We start from the raw sequence: 26,685 nt of genomic DNA on the forward strand, positions 1-26,685 counted from the left end.
GCTTAAAACTACAGAAAAGATGAAAATGCGACATCACAGTGTGAACGAAGCTCTCAAATAACGAAACCGAAACTGGTTGTCTGGATTCAGCACCACCTGGTAGGCAAAATAAACCTTTTAAAACGTGTGTTGCTATGTCCAATTAAAGAAAAAATATCACCAAATTCTAAGCACGCACAAGTTGCGAACGAATGTCGATATAGAGTTGGAGTAGCTTTATCAAAGTGAGCCCACAAAACGCTTACAGATTTCAAAACCGAAAGTGGCTGCTTTTTTTATTCAGTCACAGTTGCCCATATTTCACATTTCAAAGTTTTGTTGCAATGTAAAGGATTGAAAAACATTCTTACGGTTGAAGACAGACATTTTAGAGCTTAACACTACAGGAAAGTTGAAAATGCGACATCAAACTGTGAACGAAGTTCTCAAATAACGAAACCGAAACTGGTGTTTGATTTCAGCACCACCTGGTAGGTAAAATAAACATTTTAAAACGTGTGTTGCGATGTCCAAATAAAAAAAAATACCACCAAATTCTAAAGACGCAGAAGTTGCGCACTAATGTTGATATAGAGTTGAAGTTGCTTTATCAAACGGTGCCCACAAAACGTTTAAAGATTTCAAAAGCGAAAGTGGCGGCTTTATATAATCAGTATCAGTTGCCCATATTTCACTTTACAAGGTTTTGTTGCATTGCAAAGGATTGAGAAATATGCTTGCGGTTGAAGAGAGTGATATTAGAGCTTAAAACTACAGAAAAGTTGAAAATGCGACATCACAGTGTGAACGAAGCTCTCAAACAACGAAACCGAAACTGGTTGTCTGGTTTTAGCACCACCTGGTAGGCAAAATAAACCATTTAAAACGTGTGTTGCGATGTACAATTAAAAAGAAGATATCTCCAAATTTGAAGCACGCATAAGTTGCGAACGAATGTCGATATAGAGTTAGAATAGCTTTATCAAACTGAGCCCACAAAACGCTTACAGATTTCAAAACCGAAAGTGGCGGCTTTATTTATTCAGTTGCAGATGCCCATATTTCACTTTTCAAGGTTTTGTAGCATAACTAAGGCATGAAAAAAATACTTGCTGTTCAGGACAGAGATTTTAGAGCTTAAAACTACAGAAAAGTTGAACATGTGACATCAGAGTGTGAACGAAGCTCATAAATAACGAAACCGCAACTGGTTGTCTGGTTTTAGCACCACCTGGTAGGCAAATTAAACCTTTTAAAACGTGTGTTGCGATGTCCAATTAAAAAGAAGATATCACCAAATTCTAAGCACGCATAAGATGCGAACGAATGTCGATATAGAGTTGGAGCAGCTTTATCAAACAGAGCCCACAAAACGCTTACAGATTTCAAAACCGAAAGTGGCGGCTTTTTTATTCAGTATCAGTTGCCCATATATCATTTTTCAAGGTTTTGTTGCAATGCAAAGGATTGAGAAATATGCTTGCGGTTGAAGACAGAAATTTAGGAGCTTAAAACTACAGAAAATTTGAAAATGCGACATCAGACAGTGAACGAAACACTCAAAAACCGAAACCGGAACTGGTTGTCTGATTTCAGCACCACCTGGTAGGCAAAATAAACCTTTTAAAACGTGTGTTGCGATGTCCAAATAAAAAAAGATATCACCAAATTCTAAAGACGCATAAGATGCGAACGAATGACGATATAGAGTTGAAGTTGCTTTATCAAACAGAGCCCAGAAAACGCTTACAGATTACAAAACCGAAAATGGCGGCTTTATTTATTCTGTATCAGCTGCCCAAATTTCATTTTTCAAGATTTTGTTGCAATGCAAAGGATTGAGAAATATGCATGCGGTTGAAGACAGAGATTTTAGAGCTTAAAACTACAAAAAAGTTGAAAATGCGACATCAAACTGTGAACGAAATTCTCGAATAACGAAACCGAAACTGGTTGTTTGATTATAGCACCACCTGGTAGGCAAAATAAACCATTTAAAACCTGTGTTGCAATGTCCAATTAAAAAAAAATTATCACCAAACTCTAAGCACGCATAAGTTGCTAAGGAATGTCGATATAAAGTTGGAGTAGCTATATAAAAGTGAGCCCACAAAACCCTTACAGATTTAAAAACCGAAAGTGGCTGCTTTTTTTATTCAGTCACAGTTGCCCATATTTCACTTTTCAAAGTTTTGTTGCAATGTAAAGGATTGAAAAACATTCTTACGGTGGAAGGCAGAGATTTTAGAGCTTAAAACTACAGGAAAGTTGAAAATGCGACATCAAACTGTGAACGAAGCTCTCAAATAAAGAAACCGAAACTGGTGTCTGTTTTCAGCACCACCTGGTAGGTAAAATAAACCTTTTAAAACGTGTGTTGCGATGTCCAATTAAAAAAAAATATCACCAAATTCTAAAGACGCATAAGTTGCGAACTAATGTCGATATAGAGTCGAAGTTGCTTTATCAAACGGAGCCCACAAAACGCTTACAGATTTCAAAAGCGAAAGTGGCGGCTTTATATAATCAGTATCAGTTGCCCATATTTCACTTTTCAAGCTTTTGTTGCAATGCGAAATATTGAGAAATATGCTTGCGGTTGAAGACAGATTTTAGAGCTTAAAACTACAGAAAAGTTGAAAATGCGACATCAGACAGTGAACGAAGCTCTCAAAAAACGAAACCGGAACTGGTTGTCTGATTTCAGCACCGCCTGGTAGGTAAAATAAACCTTTTAAAACGTGTGTTGCGATGTCCAATAAAGAAAAGATAGCACCAAATTCTAAGCACGCATGAGCTGCGAACGAATGTTGATATAGAGTTGGAGTAGCTTTATCAAACTGAGCCCACAAAACCCTTACAGATTTCAAAGCCGAAAGTGGCGGCTTTTTTTATTCAGTATGAGTTGCCCATATTTCGCGTTTCAATGTTTATTTGCATTGTAAAAGTTTGAAAAACATTCCTGCGGTTGAGTACAGAGATTTTAGAGCTTAAAACTACAAAAAAGTTGAAAATGCGACATCAAACTTTGAACAAAGCTCTCAAATAACGAAACCGAAACTGGTTGTTTGATTTCAGCACTACCTGGTAGGCAAAATAAACCATTTAAAACATGTGTTGCAATGTCCAATTAAAAAAAATTATCACCAAACTCTAAGCACGCATAAGTTGCTAAGGAATGTCGATATAGAGTTGGAGTAGCTTTATCAAGCTGAGCCCACAAAACCCTTACAGATTTCAAAACCGAAAGTGGCGGCTTTTTTCATTCAGTCACAGTTGCCCATATTTCACTTTTCAAATTTTTGGTGCAATGTAAAGAATTGAAAAACATTCTTACGGTAGAAGACAGAGATTTCAGAGCTTAAAACTACAAAAAAAGTTGAAAATGCGACATCAAACTCTGAACGAAGCTCTCAAATAACGAAACCGAAACTGGTGTCTGATTTTAGCACCACCTGGTAGCCAAATAAAACCTTTTAAAACGTGTGTTGCGATGTCCAATTAAGAAGAAGATATCACCAAATTCTAAGCACGCATAAGTTGCGAACGAATGTCGATATAGAGTTAGAGTAGGTTTATCAAACTGAGCCCGCAAAACGCTTACAGATTTCAAAACCGAAAGTGGCGGCTTTATTTATTCAGTATCAGATGCCCATATTTCACTTTACAAGGTTTTGTAGCATAGCAAAGGATTGAGAAAAATACTTGCGGTCCAGGACAGAGATTTTAGAGCTTAAAACTACAGAAAAGTTGAAAATGCGACATCAGAGTGTGAACGAAGCTCTCAAATAACGAAACCGAAACTGGTTGTTTGGTTTTAGCACCACCTGGTAGGCAAAATAAACCTTTTAAAACGTGTGTTGCGATGTCCAGTTAAAAAAAAAGATATCACCAAATTCTAAAGACGCATAAGATGCGAATGAATGACGATATAGAGTTGAAGTTGCTTTAATAAACAGAGCCCAAAAAACGCTTACAGATTACAAAACCGAAAATGGCGGCTTTATTTATTCTGTATCAGTTGCCGATATTTCATTTTTCAAGAATTTGTTGCAATGCAAAGGATCGAAAAATATGCTTGCGGTTGAAGACAGAGATTTTAGAGCTTAAAACTACAGAAAAGTTGAAAATGCGACATCAGACAGTGAACAAAGCTCTCAAAAAACGAAACCGGAACTGGTTTTCTAAGTTCAGCACCACCTGGTAGGCAAAATAAACCTTTTAAAACGTGTGTTGCGATGTCCAATTAAAGAAAAGATAGCACCAAATTCTAAGCATGCATAAGTTGCGAACGAATGTCGATATAGAGTTGGAGTAGCTTTATCAAACTGAGCCCACAAAACGCTTACAGATTACAAAACCGAAAATAGCGGCTTTATTTATTCTGTATCAGTTGCCGATATTTCATTTTTCAAGAATTTGTTGCAATGCAAAGGATCGAAAAATAAGCTTGCGGTTGAAGACAGAGATTTTAGAGCTTAAAACTACAAAAAGTTGAAAATGCGACATCAGACAGTGAACGAAGCTCTCAAAAAACGAAACTGGAACTGGTGTTTGATTTCAGCACCATCTGGTAGGTAAAATAAACCTTTTAAAACGTGTGTTGCGATGTCCAATTAAAAAAAAATATCACCAAATTCTAAAAACGCATAAGTTGCGAACTAATGTCGATATAGAGTTGAAGTTGCTTTATCAAACGGTGCCCACAAAACGTTTACAGATTTCAAAAGCGAAAGTGGCGGCTTTTTTTATTCAGTATGAGTTGCCCATATTTAGCGTTTCAATGTTTATTTGCATTGTAAAAGTTTGAAAAACATTCCTGCGGTTGAGTACAGAGATTTTAGAGCTTAAAACTACAAAAAAGTTGAAAATGCGACATCAAACTTTGAACAAAGCTCTCAAATAACGAAACCGAAACTGGTTGTTTGATTTCAGCACTACCTGGTAGGCAAAATAAACCATTTAAAACATGTGTTGCAATGTCCAATTAAAAAAAAATTATCACCAAACTCTAAGCACGCATAAGTTGCTAAGGAATGTCGATATAGAGTTGGAGTAGCTTTATCAAGCTGAGCCCACAAAACCCTTACAGATTTCAAAACCGAAAGTGGCGGCTTTTTTCATTCAGTCACAGTTGCCCATATTTCACTTTTCAAATTTTTGGTGCAATGTAAAGAATTGAAAAACATTCTTACGGTAGAAGACAGAGATTTCAGAGCTTAAAACTACAAAAAAAGTTGAAAATGCGACATCAAACTCTGAACGAAGCTCTCAAATAACGAAACCGAAACTGGTGTCTGATTTTAGCACCACCTGGTAGCCAAATAAAACCTTTTAAAACGTGTGTTGCGATGTCCAATTAAGAAGAAGATATCACCAAATTCTAAGCACGCATAAGTTGCGAACGAATGTCGATATAGAGTTAGAGTAGGTTTATCAAACTGAGCCCGCAAAACGCTTACAGATTTCAAAACCGAAAGTGGCGGCTTTATTTATTCAGTATCAGATGCCCATATTTCACTTTACAAGGTTTTGTAGCATAGCAAAGGATTGAGAAAAATACTTGCGGTCCAGGACAGAGATTTTAGAGCTTAAAACTACAGAAAAGTTGAAAATGCGACATCAGAGTGTGAACGAAGCTCTCAAATAACGAAACCGAAACTGGTTGTTTGGTTTTAGCACCACCTGGTAGGCAAAATAAACCTTTTAAAACGTGTGTTGCGATGTCCAGTTAAAAAAAAAGATATCACCAAATTCTAAAGACGCATAAGATGCGAATGAATGACGATATAGAGTTGAAGTTGCTTTAATAAACAGAGCCCAAAAAACGCTTACAGATTACAAAACCGAAAATGGCGGCTTTATTTATTCTGTATCAGTTGCCGATATTTCATTTTTCAAGAATTTGTTGCAATGCAAAGGATCGAAAAATATGCTTGCGGTTGAAGACAGAGATTTTAGAGCTTAAAACTACAGAAAAGTTGAAAATGCGACATCAGACAGTGAACAAAGCTCTCAAAAAACGAAACCGGAACTGGTTTTCTAAGTTCAGCACCACCTGGTAGGCAAAATAAACCTTTTAAAACGTGTGTTGCGATGTCCAATTAAAGAAAAGATAGCACCAAATTCTAAGCATGCATAAGTTGCGAACGAATGTCGATATAGAGTTGGAGTAGCTTTATCAAACTGAGCCCACAAAACGCTTACAGATTACAAAACCGAAAATAGCGGCTTTATTTATTCTGTATCAGTTGCCGATATTTCATTTTTCAAGAATTTGTTGCAATGCAAAGGATCGAAAAATAAGCTTGCGGTTGAAGACAGAGATTTTAGAGCTTAAAACTACAAAAAGTTGAAAATGCGACATCAGACAGTGAACGAAGCTCTCAAAAAACGAAACCGGAACTGGTGTTTGATTTCAGCACCATCTGGTAGGTAAAATAAACCTTTTAAAACGTGTGTTGCGATGTCCAATTAAAAAAAAATATCACCAAATTCTAAAAACGCATAAGTTGCGAACTAATGTCGATATAGAGGTAGAATAGCTTTATCAAACTGAGCCCACAAAACGCTTACAGATTTCAAAACCGAAAGTGGCGGCTTTATTTATTCAGTTGCAGATGCCCATATTTCACTTTTCAAGGTTTTGTAGCATAACTAAGGCATGAAAAAAATACTTGCTGTTCAGGACAGAGATTTTAGAGCTTAAAACTACAGAAAAGTTGAACATGTGACATCAAAGTGTGAACGAAGCTCTCAAATAACGAAACCGCAACTGGTTGTCTGGTTTTAGCACCACCTGGTAGGCAAATTAAACCTTTTAAAACGTGTGTTGCGATGTCCAATTAATAAGAAGATATCACCAAATTCTATAGACGCATACGTTGCGAACGAATGTCGATATAGAGTTGAAGCAGCTTTATCAAACAGAGCCCAAAAAACGCTTACAGATTTCAAAACCGAAAGTGGCGGCTTTTTTTATTCAGTATCAGTTGCCCATATTTCATTTTTCCCAATCTTTAAACTTCAACCTCGAAAAGCAGCAGTTTTTAGATTTGCAACTTATTTTACGATCAATGAACATGCCTGCTGGGCATATGTGCTGCGTTCAAAGAAGGCTATTTTGCCTTTTTCTATCTGCCACTCCAAACTAATAAAGAGAGGCACAGCCATGACCTGTATGAGGTGAACCCTTTCGAAGTCTCGTCAGCACAAGGCAGCTGAGAGTTTTCATCGCAAAGTGAATAAATTGCAAGAGTCAGGGTTCCCACTGCCCATTTTCCAGGCAGTGGCGGAATAGTTGTTATGGGGGCTGAGGCAGAAGGGGCATGGGCAAGAGCCGGTAGTCCCTGCGAACAAAGCTCCGCTTGATAGCGTGTCCTATGTGCACAAGATGGCCCATAACCTGAAGAGGGTGGCGGGCAAGCAAGGCATCCGACTTGTCTTTTCAGCCCCTTGCAAGTTATCCCAACTCTATAAGCGTGTGGCGGATGATCAGAGCAGGGTCGCGTGTAGGACGATGCAGGGACACCAGTATGCCCACTGCGCCACGAATTTGGTGTACCAGTTCCCGCTAAGATGAAGTGTTTGCGTTGGGCAAACGGGTCAATGTATAAATGATAGGCTGCGACAGCACTACCGTTCTCTGAAACCTTACAATGGCGCCAATCTTCCAAAACACTGCCGAGAATTCAATTGTTGCTACCCCTTATTAAATAAAGCCATCATTATCGGAAGGGTAAAAACTAGACTAGGAAGGAAAATTTTGGAAGCCGCATGTATGCGCAAACTTGGTCTAGACGTGTGTAAGTGAGCTATCTGTGGCACTTTCGGATAAAGAGACCCGGTTGTTGATTACCTCTGACACACGTGATATCGCGCTTTTCTGTGCAGTTTTGGTGGTTATCTCGCCCACCTTTGGCGTCAGATCATCGGCCTGCGGAAGGTTAAATGCGACACCTACTTCATGCTGGTGCCATGAACCTGTCGTGCAAAAAATGTATCGAAAAGACATACCCCACTCTGCGAATCCCTTCGAGAACATAAGCTCGCTGTTCCCTGCCTGCACCTCATCCGTTCGTTTCCTACGGAAAATTCAGCTGACATTCTCTATAAACCGGCTAGGGCCTATCTACCGTCAGCGGTGACACCACCATAGCTCGTCTGCCCAGAACACCCCGTACTTTGTGCAGTGCTTGGCTTGACTCGGACCAGCTGCAAGACCAGCTGGGCCTCCTGCTGCAACCCCCGCTAGCTTAGCGGCTAGCACAGGAGCCACGTACGCAATAGTTCTTTTTCTCTCTATCTTATCAGCCTCGAAAACGCTTTGCGCATAGAATAAATAATACATGCATCTGGCATTACTTAATACCTACCGAATAGGTGCCACCTGCTCTATACCGCTTGTGTCTGATGTTGCGCAACACGCTGGGAGCCAATCTTTCATACAGCACAAAATAACTTTTTCAAATATTTTTGTTCGCAAATACCCGTTGACTCTTGGAGATTCCGGCATGTTCCGATTAGGTTTGCCGACTGGCATAGGGCCGAAAGCTGTTGATCTAAGCCGGCACTGCGGTTTTAGTCTTTGCTTCAGTTAAATATTTATTGATTTATCGTCCTGTTCAGTTAAGTGCTCTCCAGTAAAAAGCTTCGTGAAAAAGTAAGCTGCCGTTTTTGGAGCTGACCTACAGCGGGCAGTCTAAACCTACTCTATCTCTTGTGGCAGCGGATGACCCAAATATGAAGTAATAATCTGTTGATCAATGCTGCATCTGGATAAGCTTTTTTTGGCACTTGGCAAATACGTCAATTACTGAACACATTTCGAGCTCTGTACCTATAAGCTCTTCACTGCGTTGGGGAATTTTTGGTGAAGAAATTCGTCGAAATGAAAGTTGTCTGGACTGAGTGTAAGAAGTGGTATATATACTGTGATCATATTGTCCTAGTTGCAAGAGAGCTCGACCATCAAGCGCATCAAGCGCATTTCGCGAGTTTTGATGGGAAGTATCAGTTTCAGTCTTCCTTAGTTACTGAATTGCTTTAAGTAAAACGTCTTTTTCTTTTACAATGGTACTTCACCCCTTTATTTTTCTGCAGTTGAGTTTGTTCACCTGGGAGCCTTATAATTAGCCTGCAGCCAGCTTAGCGGCGGCTGGCGCTCAGCAAACTTAACATAGCGACCGGACACATGTGTTCATTCAGGTGCTTTTACATTCATTACGTTGACTTTTCATTTTAGTTTGCTGAATAAAATTTAGAAGCGAACCAAGAATAGCCTCACACCCAGCCGTAGGATGGAGCAAGACAAGTATGCGGCACGCACCATGGTTCAGTATGGGGAGCGGCCGCACTTATTTCTGCGATTACGTCCTTTCCGTCCGACTGGGATGCGTGGAGCAGCCCCGCCCCCAGCCCTATCTAGGCGGGCATGGTTGATTACACCCCCCCCCCCCCCCCTGTAGCGGCGACCCTGTCTAACTAAAATTTCAGTTGTCTGCTGATTGAAAACTCTGCTCCACCATTCTTTGGTTTAATATGCTTTATTTGTCCATTAACTATATGTATCTTCGAATAAAGCGCATTTCTCGGTGGCCTATGCCAGGCTCCTAACGGAAGCTTTATTTCCCCCCTTTAGCGCCCAGGACATGAGTTGAACTACAGAATGAAAAGACTTGTAAGGATAAGGAGCATAGTTGCGTGACTTGAGCAGTATATATTTTTGTAGTAGGACGTCATGGCCCCATCACCTTTTTGCATGTCGAGACTTCAGGGCTCCGTCAAAGTGATGACAAATTCGCGCTAGGTGCATTACCATAGAACCAACCAGCAATGTCAACAATATTAAGGCACTCGCTGTTAGTCCGCCCTTGTGCATGTGACTCTGCAGGCCTTTTCGCTGTCGACACGTTCGCATGGTTTCTAACGTTCAAGACTATGGTCTTTGATACCTTAGAGACATAGAACTCAATGGTGAACCAAGAAACTCATAACTTTCATGAGCAATGCTGAACATGTTTTGCTATTGCCATGTGGAACGAAAATTTGCGTCTTGCACCGTGCAGCGTTGACTTATTGTGACGGAAGTGGAAAACTATCGAGGACTTAAAGATTACATACCGATCAGCTTACCGCCCATTGTTTACAAGGCATTTATTAAGATAACCACTCATAGGATTAGAACAATCGTAGACTTCAACTAAAGGATCAGGCTGGACCAGGACCCTAAACAAGCCACCCCAGAGGCAGTATAGAGTGCTGTCGCCACTCTGCCGCCGCCGCCACCACTGCCGTCGTCGTTGCGAGATGCCGGAGGCCACCGGACGTGTGATGATGGTGTTGGTGGTGCAATTGTCATCCTCGGCGAGCACACAAGGCTCCTGCGCTGCAACTCCTGGGTGAGAAGAGGGCCTGTACCGGTCAGTTGTGGATCTTGATAGCCGTCTCAAGGTAGTAGCAGCAAGACCGCTTCGTTGCCTTGCTGACATGATCGATGCCCAGCCTGTGATGCGCTGTGAGGTAGCGATGACAGTCGTGCAATGCAGGATCCCGCGCTTAAATCATTACTTATGTATATGCGGGATCAGTCCCACAAACCTTTGAGCGGCTTGTGGAGAAGATAAGACATTGGAGCATTTCCTACTCTCTTGCCGGAGGTTTGCACATAGTCCACATACCTAAAAATCTGGGTTATTTTAAAATCTGTCTAGCGGGCACAGAGGCCTCTGTCAATTTCTGCTAAAAGTAAGTCACTGAGAACTAGAGACGATGCATGAGCCAATAAAAATTCTTTCCCTTCTGAAGATAACCGGAGGAGATAATGTAACGTTTACCGGGGGTAAAAACTAAGAAGTTCTAAAAAGCCACTGTTTGACGTTCCTGTCTCATTCATAAAAATTACAGTGCCAAACCTGCCAGTACAGTCCTGCACGCAAGAAAGCAAACTCGACTGAGGCAGTGAATAGAAAAGGTCCTTAATGTCTACTGAGAAGGCCCTCAGTTAAGTATGTGCTGAGCATTTGAGATAGTCCAGGACAGCGTCAAAGTTATTTGCTAGGAAAGGATCGTCAATGTGGAACAGGCTGAGTTTCTGTTGAAGGAATATCAAACTTTTACATCGTGACGAGTAAGGTTTCTGCAAGTATGAGCCACGCACAAGTAAGCCACTGCTGCCGATCAGGTCATTGAAGGGCCGCATATAGGGCCGCAGTGAAGGCCGCATATGAAAGGTGATTAGAGTGCGCACGCTATTATGCGGCTGAAAGATGATGTCCCGTCTATAAACGAGCAGGGACCATGCGGCGCGCTTTTCTGCATGATGCCCTTCGATTGCCGCTAATGCTAAAATCCTGTGAAGTGATAAGCTGTGGTTAGTGCAAGATTCTGGTTTATGGGAGTTTAACGTCCCAAAGCGACTCAGGCTATGAGGGACGCCGTAGTGAAGGGCTCCGGAAATTTCGACCTCCTGGGGTACTTTAACGTGCACCGACGTCGCACAGTACACGGGCCTCTAGAATTTCGCCTCCATTGAAATTCGACCGCCGCGGCCGGGATCGAACCCGCGTCTTTCGGGCCAGCAGCCGAGCGCCATAGCCACTGAGCCACCGCGGCGGCTTAGCGCAAGATTCGGTCTTAATGCAACTAGAATATGTTAGAAAAAGTGTTTTTGTTGTTTTGTGCCTGAATTATGCCAGAAACTAAATTTAGCTCAATTAGTTGCCCTCAAGGGAATAAGACATGAGAACTTTAATTCAGGAAAACATTTCTGACCTCTTTTACTTTGTAATAGATCACTTTTGCTACGTCCTCGCTCAAACCGCTACGAAGGCGGCACTAGGGACGGCTATATTTCATTAGTTTTAGTGATTAAGACTTTGATTTGGTATCTCCTGCTTCTTAAGAAAACAGGCACAACTCGGGTTCTCAACAGATTTAATGTGACAGGACTGCCTCTCCGTCGGACGTCATTAGCGCAGGGTTTTTCGAGAGCGTGCAGGGAACTCCGAAGTAGAGCAGCACAAGGATTCCGCGAACGTGTCCACATGCCAACGGGCAGGTTTAAGACCGCCCCATGCATACATGAAGCCTATACAGGGTGTCCCAGCCAAACTGGACCAGGAATTTTAAAAAAGCAAAGCGCTCTTCTGAAACGTAAACAAGTGAATGGTTTAAGCATTATGTGCCGTACCGGCAGCTATTCCTTTTTTTAGGTGTACCAATTTAACATTTTTTTTTAAAACATTGCCTTAAACTTTACGGCGTCATCTGAAAATTTCGCAAGCGCTGTGGCAAATTTCCCACTGAGGTGTTTCCAACTGTAATTCTTTCGTGAAAAAAGAAAACCCTAGAGATATATAGAAAAATGGTGACAGAAGGCTCGCCGCATGCGAGGGCGCCTGTATTACAGCGCCCTCGCTTGCCACTAATGAAAAGAGCCTGTTGCCCAGGGCTAGGCTTTTTTTTGTGTGTTGGTTCCGTGATAGCATCGGCCGGCGGACAACGTGCTCCACCAGCAGTCGCTGCCGAACACCACGGAGCCAACGCACTCTCGAAGCCCATTCTTGGCGTCACAGAAGGCGCAAATGAGGGTTTTCATCAGCTAAGGTTTGAGGTCACCATAGTCAAGGAGCGCTTGCGCGCGGCGGTCGGCTGTCATGTAATTTTCTTTTTTTATCTCGCGGGTAAGCCTTTTCGCCTAAAAACAGTTGCGCTTAGCGTCGCCAGTTAGGAACAATTCAGTCGGAATTTTCTCACACCATTCGGCAACAATCTAGTTGACGCCTGAGGGTCTACCAATATATGTTTGTTTGTTAAAAATGTCGCCTAATAATTAGTCAAACAAGTAAAAAATACTGGTCGGTACAGTACATAGCGCCTAAACATACTTCCCGTGTTCAAATTCGGAAAACACCAAGATTTTTTTTAAAATCTTGGTATATCTCAGCTGGCAGAGCCTGATTAGTCAAAAGCACTATGAAATTGAACGCGCGACTGCTGGGTGCAGGTTATGCAGCGCTTTCAAAGCGCGGCTGTCCCTCGGACGACTCGAATTGCCTCTGCTGCCTGTGCCGTCTGATGGTAAGCTGCCACCTTTCGCTTCCGGGCTTCGCTTTCGAGCTCTGCGGCTGCGTGGCGATGCTATGCTACAAGGCCGCGATGCGACGAGGGGGCCGAAGATTGAACTTACACTTCAACCACGTCATCATAGTTCTTCAGTGACGCGCTATAACCAACGGCTCCCTTATCAAAAGCCTTGACCCAACAGGCGGGCAGGACGGTGGCCGAGCGTTCGCCAGCTCCTGTAATCGCGGCGCCAGCGCAGTAAAGTCGGCGGCGGAATCAGCACGGGTGCTTCTGCTTTTCTGAAAGCGATAGCCTTGCCTTTAAGCTACCACCAAAAAGACGACACACGTCGATGGGTAAGCGATAAATCGCAAGCAACGCCTGCTGTGTCTAACGCTGTTGCTGCTGAAGCTAAATTCCAAATTCAAAGTATTTCAGACACATCATCTGTTTGCGGTGAGCTACAGTCGTGTTTGAAGAGGGGTGTTTCCGTCTTTCAACGTAACAGGCATTTTTGCGGGGCCACGGGAACTGTGAAGACAACTGCGAGTGTGACGGCTATTCCCGGTGCACCGACGGTTCTCATTAGCCGGCTGGGCCTTACCGATCCTCTGGGAGCGCTTACTGCGGACACTTCCTAGTACACGATGCTCGTATCGGTAAGGCTCCTCTTGTTTTTTCAACGTTTGTTATACTAAAGGGTTTCTACATACCGGAAACCTAGAGTGACAGAACGCAGGGAGCATAAGGAATGTGTTTTTAATTTGTGGTTTTTATCGATGAGACATTAATAAACGCAAAAGAAAAAACAGCCGAATGGCGCCGGTGAGATCCGAACCCACGACCTCCGAATTTCGCGTCCGCTGCTCTAACAACTGAACTAGAGTGACGCCTGTCCAATCTCTTCTCTCGGGGGTATTTATGTGTAGTGTAACCGAACCTTGAGAGTGTTCACCATTGTTCACAAGATGTACTACGTCCGCCGCTATGGACTAGGGTGGCGCTGGTGAACATTGTGAAGGTGTTCCCCGGAGGTAAGTTGCTCGTGAAATATTCTATGTAGACATGACGAAGACGCTGCGTCACCGCTGTTGCCGCGCGAGTGTAAAAAAGAAGGAATACGGCACAGATAACAAAAGAAGAGCATCCCCCATGCTTTTTATACTAACTCTGTATTGTTCACAATTGCAAACCAAGTTGGAAATGGTTCACATGCCTTCGGTCCCTGAACAAGCGTCACGGGGAGTGGCTCTGAAACATTCATTTCATTTAAATGCTGCATGTGGTTTTTTAGAAAATGCTCTCCACGAATCGCCTTGCACCATTTGCCAGTTATTCCTGGGATGGTGCAACTGACGACTCGAACAAGATGAAATATAATATCATCGCCGGTCGCATATCGAAGTTGACACTAACATTGCTCCTAAAATATTGAGTTTTGTCTTGTCATTAGAAAACTGAGCACATTACGGCAGCGCCTTGCCTCGGAGAATGCCCAAAAATGACCACGCTGCATCGCCACGTGGCACCCCGCATTATATAAATAGAAACATCAGGATTTTTCGCATGCTTTCATGGCTCGATGTCTCTTTAGCAGACACTGATCTGTCTGAACGATGGGTAAAAACGTGAGACCAGCCAGACTCAATTAGAAGAGACAGATTCAGGCATCATGTTCTTCCAGACCTACATGCAGCTATTTATGCAAACGCATTCATCCTTTCCACTGTGAGTCTGATCTTTCACCTGCACCCCTGACGCATGCCCCACGTCTCGCCTTGAATCTTCTGGCTAGTTTCATGCAGCCGCAGGGCTTTAGTATATGCTCTTTGTGCACGTTCTAGGCGTGTGCCCTATAATTCGCATCACGGTTTGACAGTCAACGACTACAGGTAATGCAGCCTGCACTGTGTCAACGCAAATCCCTATTAAGCTGACCCGGCTATTTCGACAAACTCATGCCGGCACATGCTCATTATATACATTTTTGAAGCCAACTCTGAAGAGCACATGACGCGTGCGCTGTGCGAACCTAATTGCAAACATTTTTGTAGAGCTCAAAATGTTTTTTTTCCTTTTTTGTTTTTTAGCGTGGTTATAGTTTCGTACCTGTACTTTTAAGCCGAATAATGGCGTATATCCTATGCCGGACGGACATGGCCTCAATTTATTGTTTTCCATCTGCTAGGCAAGGAGATATGCGAAACACTTTGAATTAAGGTCACTTATTTTGAACAAAAGGAAAGAAAACAATACAGTTTTCAGTGCGGCACATTGCCTGAGTGAGACAGAAAGAAGAGGCTTAATTACATGAAAGGCTGAAAGCAGTATCAGTTGCTGCGCTTGACGGCTGGCAGCACAGAAATGAGCATAGTGCATACAACGGACAAACGACAGGGTTATTTGGAGGCTAAACGTAATTGGCTGACGATAATGATGATGATGACTGCAAGAACACGTGAAGCCGCGCAAACCAAAGGTACTGTTGGGATAAGAGATCTAACGACCACAGCCGACACGCTGCCTATCAGAGGCATCACAGTGGAAGGCTCCGGATAAAGTTCGACCACACGAGGACCTGCAGCATGCACTGACAATACAGAGCAAGCGAGTGTGAACGAAGCTCTCAAATAACGAAACCGCAACTGGTTGTCTGGTTTTAGCACCACCTGGTAGGCAAATTAAACCTTTTAAAACGTGTGTTGCCATGTCAAATTAAAAAGAAGATATCACCAAATTCTAAGCACGCATAAGTTGCGAACGAATGTCGATATATAGTTGGAGCAGCTTTATCAAACAGACCCCACAAAACGCTTACAGATTTCAAAACCGAAAGTGGCGGCTTTTTTTATTCAGTATCAGTTGCCCATATTTTATTCTTCAAGGTTTTGTTGCATTGCAAAAGATTGAAAAATATGCTTGCGGTTGAAGACAGAGATTTAGGAGCTTAAAACTGCAGAAAATTTGAAAGTGGCGGCTTTTTTTATTCAGTATCAGTTGCCCATATATCATTTTTCAAGGTTTTGTTGCAATGCAAAGGATTGAGAAATATGCTTGCGGTTGAAGACAGAGATTTAGGAGCTTAAAACAACAGAAAATTTGAAAATGCGACATCAGACAGTGAACGAAACTCTCAAATAACGAAACCGAAATTAGTTGTCTGATTTCAGCACCACCTGGTAGGCAAAACAAACCTTTTAAAACGTGTGTTGCAATGTCCAATTAAAAAAAAGATATCAACAAATTCTAAGCACGCATAAGTTGCGAAAGAATGTCGATATAGAGTTGAAGTTGCTTTATCAAACGGTGCCCACAAAACGTTTACAGATTTCAAAAGCGAAAGTGGCGGCTTTATATAATCAGTATCAGTTGCCCATATTTCACTTTTCAAGGTTTTGTTGCAATGTAAAGGATTGAAAACATTCTTACGGTTGAAAGCAGAGATATTAGAGCTTAAAACTACAAGAAAGTTGAAAATGCGACATCAAACTGTGAACAAAGCTCTCAAATAACGAAACCGAAACTGGTGTCTGATTTCAGCACCACCTGGTAGGTAAAATAAACCTTTTAAAACGTGTGTTGCGATGTCCAATCAAAAAAAAATATCACCAAATTCTAAAGACGCATATGTTGCGAACTAATGTCGATATAGAGTTGAAGTTGCTTTATCAAACGGAGCCCACAAAACGCTTACAGATTTCAAAAGCGAAAGTGGCGGCTTTATATAATCAGTATCAGTTGCCCATATTCCACTTTTCAAGGTTTTGTTGCATTGCAAAGAATTGAGAAATATGCTTGCGGTTGAAGACAGAGATTTTAGAGCTTAAAACTACAGAAAAGTTGAAAATGTGACATCAGACAGTGAACGAAGCTCTCAAAAAACGAAACCGGAACTGGTTGTCTGATTTCAGCACCACCTGGTAGGCAAAATAAACCTTTTAAAACGTGTGTTGCGATGTCCAATTAAAGAAAAAATAGCACCAAATTCTAAGCACGCATCAGCTGCGAACGAATGTCGATATAGAGTTGGAGTAGCTTTATCAAACTGAGCCCACAAAACGCTTACAGATTTCAAAACCGAAAGTGGCGGCTTTATTCAGTATCAGATGCCCATATTTCATTTTTCAAGGGTTTGTTGCATAGTAAAGGATAGAAAAACATTTTATTCTGTTGAAGACAGAAATTTTAGAGCTTGAACCTACAGAAAAGTTGAAAATGCGACATCAAACTTTGAACGAAGCTTTCAAATAACGAAACCGAAACTTGTTTGATTTTAGCACCACCTGGTAGGTAAAATAAACCTTTTAAAACGTGTGTTGCGATGTCCAATTAAAAACAAATATCACCAAATTCTAAAGACGCATAAGTTGCGAACTAATGTCGATATAGAGTTGAAGTTGCTTTATCAAACGGAGCCCACAAAACGCTTACAGATTTCAAAAGCGAAAGTGGCGGCTTTATATAATCAGTATCAGTTGCCCATATTTCACTTTTCAAGGTTTTGTTGCATTGCAAAGAATTGAGAAATATGCTTGCGGTTGAAGGCAGAGATTTTACAGCTTAAAACTACAGAAAAGTTGAAAATGCGACATCAGACAAAGAACGAAGCTCTCAAAAAACGAAACCGGAACTGGAAAATAAACCTTTTAAAACGTGTGTTGCGATGTCCAATTAAAGAAAAGATAGCACCAAATTCTAAGGTCGCATGAGCTGCGAACGAATGTCGATATAGAGTTGGAGTAGCTTTATCAAACTGAGCCCACAAAACGCTTACAGATTTCAAAACCGAAAGTGGCGGCTTTATTCAGTATCAGATGCCAATATTTCATTTTTCAAGGTTTTGTTGCATGGTAAAGGATAGAAAAACATTTTTTTCTGTTGAAGACAGAAATTTTAGAGCTTGAACCTACAGAAAAGTTGAAAATGCGACATCAAACTTTGAACGAAGCTTTCAAATAACGAAACCGAAACCTGTTGTTTGATTTTAGCACCACCTGGTAGTCAAAATAAACCTTTTAAAACGTGTGTTGCGATGTCCAAATTAAGAGAAGATATCACCAAATTTTAAACACGCATAAGTTGCGAACGAATGTCGATATAGATTTGGAGTAGCTATATCAAACTGAGCCCACAAAACGCTTACAGATTTCAAAACCGAAAGTGGCGGCTTTATTTATTCAGTTTCAGTTGCCCAAACTTCTTTTCTCAAAGTTTTGTTGCATTGCAAAGGATTGAGAAATATGCTTGCGGTTTAGAACAGAGATTTTAGAGCTTAAAACTACAGAAAAGTTGAAAATGCGACATCAAACTGTGAACGAAGCTCTCAAATAACGATACCGAAACTGGTTTTCTGGTTTCAGCACCACCTGGTAGGTAAAATAAACCTTTTAAAACGTGTGTTGCGATGTCCAATTAAAAAAAGATATCACCAAATTCTAAAGACGCATAAGATGCGAACGAATGACGATATAGAGTTGAAGTTGCTTTATCAAACAGAGCCCAGAAAACGCTTACAGATTACAAAACCGAAAATGGCGGCTTTATTTATTCTGTATCAGCTGCCCATATTTCATTTTTCAAGATATTGTTGCAATGCAAAGGATTGAGAAATATGCATGCGGTTGAAGACAGAGATTTTAGAGCTTAAAACTACAAAAAAGTTGAAAATGCGACATCAAACTGTGAACGAAGTTCTCAAATAACGAAACCGAAACTGGTTGTCTGATTTCAGCACCACCTGGTAGGCAAAATAAACCTTTTAAAATGTGTGTTGCGATGTCCAATTAAAGAAAAAATATCACCAAATTCTAAGCACGCATAAGTTGCGAACGAATGTCGATATAGAGTTGGAGTAGCTTTATCAAACTGAGCCCACAAAACGCTTACAGGTTTCAAATCTGAAAGTGGCGGCGTTTTTTATTCAGTATCAGTTGCCAATATTTCGCGTTTCAAAGTTTTGTTGCATTGTAAAAAATTGAAAAACATTCCTGCAGTTGAGCACAAAGATTCTAGAGCTTAAAACTACAGAAAAGTTGAAAATGCGACATCAAACTTTGAACGAAGCTCTCAAATAACGAAACCGATACTGGTTGTTTGATTTCAGCACCACCTGGTAGGCAAAATAAACCATTTAAAACATGTGTTGCAATGTCCAATTAAAAAAAAATTATCACCAAACTCTAAGCACGCATAAGTTGCTAAGGAATGTCGATATAGAGTTGGAGTAGCTTTATCAAGCTGAGCCCACAAAACCCTTACAGATTTCAAAACCGAAAGTGGCGGCTTTTTTCATTCAGTCACAGTTGCCCATATTTCACTTTTCAATGTTTTGGTGCAATGTAAAGGATTGAAAAACATTTTTACGGTAAAAGACAGAGATTTTAGAGCTTAAAACTACAAAAAAAGTTGAAAATGCGACATCAAACTCTGAACGAGGCTCTCAAATAACGAAACCGAAACTGGGGTTTGATCAGCACCACCTGGTAGGTAAACTAAACCTTTTAAAACGTGTGTTGCGATGTCCAATTAAAAAAAATATCACCAAATTCTAAAGACGCATAAGTTGCGAACGAATGTCGATATAGAGTTGAAGTTGCTTTATCAAACTGAGCCCGCAAAACGCTTACAGATTTCAAAACCGATAGTGGCGGCTTTAATTTATTCAGTATCAGTTGCCCATATTTCGCGTTTTAAAGTTTTGTTGCATTGTAAAGAATTGAAAAACATTCCTGCGGTTGAGTACAGAGATTCTAGAGCTTAAAACTACAGAAAAGTTGAAAATGCGACATCAAACTTTGAACGAAGCTCTCAAATAACGAAACCGAAACTGGTTGTCTGATTTTAGCACCACCTGGTAGGCAAAACAAACCATTTAAAACATGTGTTGCAATGTCCAATTAAAAAAAAACTATCACCAAATTCTAAGCACGCATAAGTTGCTAAGGAATGTCGATATAGAGTTGGAGTAGCTTTTTCAAGCTGAGCCCACAAAACCCTTACAGATTTCAAAACCGAAAGTGGCGGCTTTTTTCATTCAGTCACAGTTGCTCATATTTCACTTTTCAAAGTTTTGGTGCAATGTAAAGGATAGAAAAACATTTTTACGGTAGAAGACAGAGGTTTTAGAGCTTAAAACTACAAAAAAAAATGAAACAGCGACATCAGAGTGTGAACAAAGCTCTGAAATAACGAAACCGAAACTGGTTGTCTGATTTCAGCACCACCTGGTAGGCAAAATGAACCTTTTAAAACGTGTGTTGCGATGTCCAATAAAAAAGAAGATATCACCAAATTCTAAAGACGCATAAGTTGCGAACAAATGTCGATATAGAGTTGAAGTTGCTTTATCAAACGGCGCCCAGAAAACGCTTACAGATTTCAAAACCGAAAGTGGCGCCTTTTTTTAATCAGTCACAGTTGCCCATATTTCACTTTTCAAAATTTTGTTGCATTGTAAAGGCTTGAAAAACATTCTTGCGGTTGAAGACAGAGATCTTAGAGCTTAAAACTGCAGAAAAGTTGAAAATGCGACATCACAGTGTGAACGAAATTTCAAATAACGAAACCGAAACTGGTTGTTTGATTTCAGCACCACCTGGTAGCCAAATCAAACCTTTTAAAACGTGTGTTGCGATGTCCAATTAAAAAAGGAGATATCACCAAATTTTAAGCACGCATAAGTTGCTAAGGAATGCCGATATAGAGTTGGAGTAGCTTTATCAAGCTGAGCCCACAAAACTCTTAGAGATTTCATAACCGAAAGTGGCGGCTTTATTTATTCAGTATCAATTGCCCAAATTTAATTTTTCAAAAGTTTTGTTGCTTTTTAAAGGATAGAAAAACATTTTTACGGTTGAAAAGAGAAATTTTGGAGCATAAAACCACAAAGAAGTTGAAAATGCGACATCAGACAGTGTACGAAGCTCTCAAAGTTAGAAACCGAAACTGGTTTTTTGATTTCAGCACCACTTGGTAGGCAAAATAAACCTTTTAAAACGTGTGTTGAGATGTCCAAGTAAAAAGAAGATATCACCAAATTCTAAGCACGCATAAGTTGCGAACGAATGTCGATATAGAGTTGGAGTAGCTTTATCAAAGTGAGCCCACAAAACGCTTACATATTTCAAAACCGAAAGTGGCTGCTATTTTTATTCAGTCACAGTTGCCCATAGTTCACATTTCAAAGTTTTGTTGCCATGTAAAGGATTGAAAAACATTTTTACAGTTGAAGACAGACATTTTAGAGCTTAAAACTACAGGAAAGTTGAAAATGCGACATCAAACTGTGAACGAAGCTCTCAAATAACGAAACCGAAACTAGTGTTTGATTTCAGCACCACCTGGTAGGTAAAATAAAGCTTTTAATACGTGTTTTGCGATGTCCAATTAAAAAAAAATATCACCAAATTCTAAAGACGCATAAGCTGCGAACAAATGTCGATATAGAGTTGAAGTTGCTTTATCAAACGGAGCCCACAAAACGCTTACAGGTTTCAAAAGCGAAAGTGGCGGCTTTATATAATCAGTATCAGTTGCCCATATTTCACTTTTCAAGGTTTTGTTGCATGGTAAAAGATAGAAAAACATTTTTTTTGTTGAAGACAGAAATCCTAGAGCTTGAAACTACAAAAAAGTTGAAAATGTGTCATCAAACTTTGAACGAAACTATCAAATAACGAAACCGAAACTGGTTGTTTGATTTCAGCACCACTTTGTAGGAAAAATAAACATTTCAAAACGTGTGTTGCGATGTCCAATTAAAGAAAAAATATCACCAAATTCTAAGCACGCATAAGTTGCGAACTAATGTCGATATAGAGTTGGAGTAGCTTTATCAAAGTGAGCCCACAAAACCGTAACAGATTTCAAAACCGAAAGTGGCTGCTTTTTTTTTATTCAGTCACAGTTGCCCATATTTCACTTTTCAAAATTTTTTTGCATTGTAAAGGATTGAAAAACATTCTTACGGTGGAAGGCAGAGATTTTAGAGGTTAAAACTACAGAAAAGTTGAAAATGCGACATCAAAGTGTGAACGAAGCTCTCAAATAACGAAACCGAAACTGGTTGTTTGGTTTCAGCACCACTTGGTAGGCAAAATAAACCTTTTAAAACGTGTGTTGCGATGCCCAATTAAAAAAAAAAGATATCACCAAATTCTAAGCACGCATAAGTTGCGAACGAATGTCGATATAGAGTTAGAATAGCTTTATCAAACTGAGCCAAAAAAACGCTTACAGATTTCAAAACCGAAAGTGGCGGCTTTATTTATTCAGTATTAGAAGCCCATATTTCATTTTTCAAGGTTTTGTTGCATGGTAAAGGATAGAAAAACATTTTTTTCTGTTGAAGACAGAAATTTTAGAGCTTGAAACTACAGAAATGTTGAAAATGCGACAACAAACTGTGAACGAAGCTCTCAAATATCGAAACCGAAACTGGTGTCTGATTTCAGCACCACCTGGTAGGTAAACTAAACCTTTTAAAACGTCTGTTGCGATGTCCAATTAAAAATAAATATCACCAAATTCCAAAGACGCATAAGTTGCGAACTAATGTCGATATAGAGTTGAAGTTGCTTTATCAAATAGAGCCCAGAAAACGCTTACAGATTACAAAACCGAAAATGGCGGCTTTATTTATTCTGTATCAGTTGCCCATATTTCATTTTTCAAGGTTTTGTTGCATTGCAAAGGATTGACAAATATGCTTGCGGCTGAAGACAGAGATTTTAGAGCTTAAAACTACAGAAAAGTTGAAAATGCGACCTCAGACAGTGAACGAAGCTCTCAAAAAACGAAACCGGAACTGGATGTTTAAATTCAGCACCACTTGGTAGGCAAAATAAACCTTTTAAAACGTGTGTTGCGATGTCCAATTAAAGAAAAGATAGCACCAAATTCTATGCATGCATAATTTGCGAACGAATGTCGATATAGAGTTGGAATAGCTTTATCAAACTGAGCCCACAAAACGCTTACAGATTTCAAAACCGAAAGTGGCGGCTTTATTTATTCAGTATCAGATGCCCATATTTCATTTTTCAAGGTTTTGTTCCATTGCAAAAAATTGAGAAATATGCTTGCGGTTGAAGACAGAGATTTTAGAGCTTAAAACTACAGAAAAGTTGAAAATGCGACATCACAGTGTGAACGAAGCTCTCAAAATAACAAAACCGAAACTGGTTGTCTGATTTTAGCACCACCTGGTAGGCAAAATAAACCATTTAAAACGTGTGTTGCGACGTCCAATTAAAAAGAAGATATCACCAAATTCTAAGCACGCATAAGTTGCGAACGAATGTCGATATAGAGTTAGAATAGCTTTATCAAACTGAGCCCAAAAAACGCTTACAGATTTCAAAACCGAAAGTGGCGGCGTTTTTTATTCAGTATCAGTTGCCCATATTTCGCGTTTCAAAGTTTTGTTGCATTGTAAAAAATTGAAAAACATTCCTGCGGTTGAGTACAGAGATTCTAAAGCTTAAAACTACAGAAAAGGTTAAAATGCGACATCAAACTTTGAACGAAGCTCTTAAATAACGAAACCGAAACTGGTTGTTTGATTTTAGCACCACCTGGTAGGGAAAATAAACCATTTAAAACTTGTGTTGCAATGTCCAATAAAAAAAATTATCACCAAACTCTAAGCACGCATAAGTTGCTAAGGAATGTCGATATAGAGTTGGAGTACCTTTATCAAGCTGAGCCCACAAAACCCTTACAGATTTCAAAACCGAAAGTGGCGGCTTTTTTCATTCAGTCACAGTTGCCCATATTTCACTTTTCAAAGTTTTGGTGCAACGTAAAAGATTGAAAAATAATCTTACGGTAGAAGACAGAGATTTTAGAGCTTAAAACTACAAAAAAAGTTGAAAATGCGACAACAAATTGTGAACGAAACTCTCAAATAACGAAACCGAAACTGGTGTTTGATTTCAGCACCACCTGGTAGGTAAACTAAACCTTTTAAAACGTGTGTTGCGATGTCCACTTAAAAAAAAATATCACCAAATTCTAAAGACGCATAAGTTGCGAACTAATGTCGATATAGAGTTGAAGTTGCTTTATCAAACGGTGCCCACAAAACGTTTACAGATTTCGAAAGCGAAAGTGGCGGCTTTATATAATCAGTATCAGTTGCCCATATTTCACTTTTCAAGGTTTTGTTGCATGGCAAAGGATTGAGAAATATGCTTGCGGTTCAGGACAAAGATTTTAGAGCTTGAAACTACAGAAAAGTTGAAAATGCGGCATCAGAGTGTGAACAAATCTTTCAAATAACGAAACCGAAACTGGTTGTTTGATTTTAGCACTACCTGGTAGCCAAATCAAACCTTTTAAAACGTGTGTTGCGATGTCCAAATAAGAAGAAGATATCACCAAATTCTATGCACGCATAAGTTGCGAACGAATGTTGATATAGAGTTAGAGTAGGTTTATCAAACTGAGCCCGCAAAACGCTTACAGATTTCAAAACCGAAAGTTCCGGCTTTATTTATTAAGTATCAGATGCCCATATTTCACTTTACAAGGTTTTGTAGCATAGCAAAGGATTGAGAAAAATACTTGCGGTCCAGGACAGAGATTTTAGAGGTTAAAACTACAGAAATGTTGAAAATGCGACATCAGAGTGTGAACGAAGCTCTCAAATAACGAAACCGAAACTGGCTGTTTGGTTTCAGTACCACCTGGTAGGCAAAATAAACCTTTTAAAACGTGTGTTGCGATGTCCAATTAAAAAAAAAAGATATCACCAAATTCTAAAGACGCATAAGATGCGAATGAATGACGATATAGATTTGAAGTTGCTTTATCAAACAGAGCCCAGAAAACTCTTACAGATTACAAAACCGAAAATGGCGGCTTTATTTATTCTGTATCAGTTGCCCATATTTCATTTTTCAAGGTTTTGTTGCATTGCAAAGGATTGAGAAATATGCTTGCGGTTGAAGACAGAGATTTTAGAGCTCAAAACTACAGAAAAGTTGAAAATGCGACATCAAACTGGGAACGAAGCTCTCAAATAACGAAACCGAAACTGGTTGTCTGGTTTCAGCACAACCTGGTAGGCAAAATAAACCTTTTAAAACGTGTGTTGCGATGTACATCTAAAAAGAAGATATCACCAAATTCTAAGCACGCATAAGTTGCGAACGAATGTCGATATAGAGTTAGAATAGCTTTATCAAACTGAGCCCTCAAAACGCTTACAGATTTCAAAACCGAAAATGGCGGCTTTATTTATTCAGTATCAGATGCCCATATTTCACTTTTCAAGGTTTTGCAGCATAAATAAGGCATGAAAAAAATACTTGCTGTTCAGGACAGAGATTTTAGAGCTTAAAACTACAGAAAAGTTGAACATGTGACATCAGAGTGTGACCGAAGCTCTCAAATAACGAAACCGCAACTCGTTGTCTGGTTTTAGCACCACCTGGGGCCCTATTCTCGACATTTCGCCATTTTGTTCAAATTGTGACGTTGGCGTGACGTAACCATCAAGGCGGTGCCATGTTACGTACCCACAGAATCTGATTACGTGAAGAGAGAAAAAAAGTAAAAACTGATCTAGAAATAAATACCGTCGTCTGCTACTATTGGCGCCAAGTACGGAACAGAACGCCGCTTCGGGAGCTTGCGCTGAGCCTCTGCGTTGCAATCTTCGGTGCATACGCGTCGAGGGGCAGTGCGAAGGAGTGATATATGTTGCGGCCTCTTGAGTATCATGTCGGATGTCCGGCAGCAGCTAAGGGCAGACCGACTTAGGCTACTCATTGCGAAAGACTCGCACGTCGGTTGTCAAAGGATTCATCGAGTTCGATGCGGCGGTGCGAGCGAGGGCGCAGCCTAGACGACTTTTCAGTCGAGGTGAACTGATGGCGTACCCGCGAGTCACGAGCGGCGCCACACGCGTGCGTACTGTTGCCCAGAGAAGCTGGCGAACATCAGGAACGGGGCCAGGGTATTCGTAATGGCGTACGTGCCGAATGGGAGCGGAAAGTGAAAGCTTTGGCCGGCATGATGCCTTTGTGGCATTGCTCCTTATAACGATCGACGACAGCTTCGCACATTTGCTTACCAGCCACAGTTGAATGCAGGAACTGAGACTAAGGCAGTTTTCTGAGGGAAAAGTCATCTCGTCCGGGCCAGGAAAGGAAGCAACGAGAGCTATATTTTTAGAGTGGTGCCGCCACTGCTGAAACGGCGCCTAAATACGCGCAGGCCAGCAGTCCCTGTCTGAGGACAACGCTCGCATACTTAGCGTTGTAAACTCTGCGGAAACCCACTGTTTCCTAGGCGCCGCGTCAGCTACCGTCAGGTCAGCAAAGGTGCTAAAGCTTTTAATCGCTACGTATCGGCTTTAACAGAGAGCGGGGTGCAGCGGAGTTGTATCTGTGTGCGCTTGGAAGGCCTCCAAGATGTGTTTAGTGCTGAAATGCATGCTTGGCAAGGCAAGCCGATGTGCACATTTTAGGCAACGCGTTGCACCAGACTCTGTTGTTAGTCATGTTTGCATGCACCCGCGCACGAAACGAAACTGCAAAGCGCGGAATATCGGAGTAAATCTCGTCAAGGAGAACACACCGAGTGCGCATCCCTTATTATCAACTTAAATGTGCAAAGCCGGGGAAAAAAGATTCT

The 26,685-nt window shown here is 40.7% G+C and overlaps 1 long non-coding RNA gene across 1 annotated transcript in view; it reads left to right on the forward strand.

Moving 5' to 3' along the window:
• Positions 1-8,255, forward strand: part of LOC144130474 (uncharacterized) — a 37,588-nt gene extending 29,333 nt beyond the window's left edge. Inside the window, exon 4 of the long non-coding RNA XR_013314105.1 lies at positions 7,873-8,255. This is a non-coding gene — a long non-coding RNA (uncharacterized LOC144130474). The remainder of the gene's footprint in view (positions 1-7,872) is intronic.
• Positions 8,256-26,685: the final 18,430 nt, after the last annotated feature.

The sequence above is a fragment of the Amblyomma americanum genome, chromosome 4 (assembly GCF_052857255.1).
Source record: "Amblyomma americanum isolate KBUSLIRL-KWMA chromosome 4, ASM5285725v1, whole genome shotgun sequence".
In the NCBI taxonomy this organism is placed as follows: Eukaryota; Metazoa; Arthropoda; class Arachnida; order Ixodida; family Ixodidae; genus Amblyomma; species Amblyomma americanum.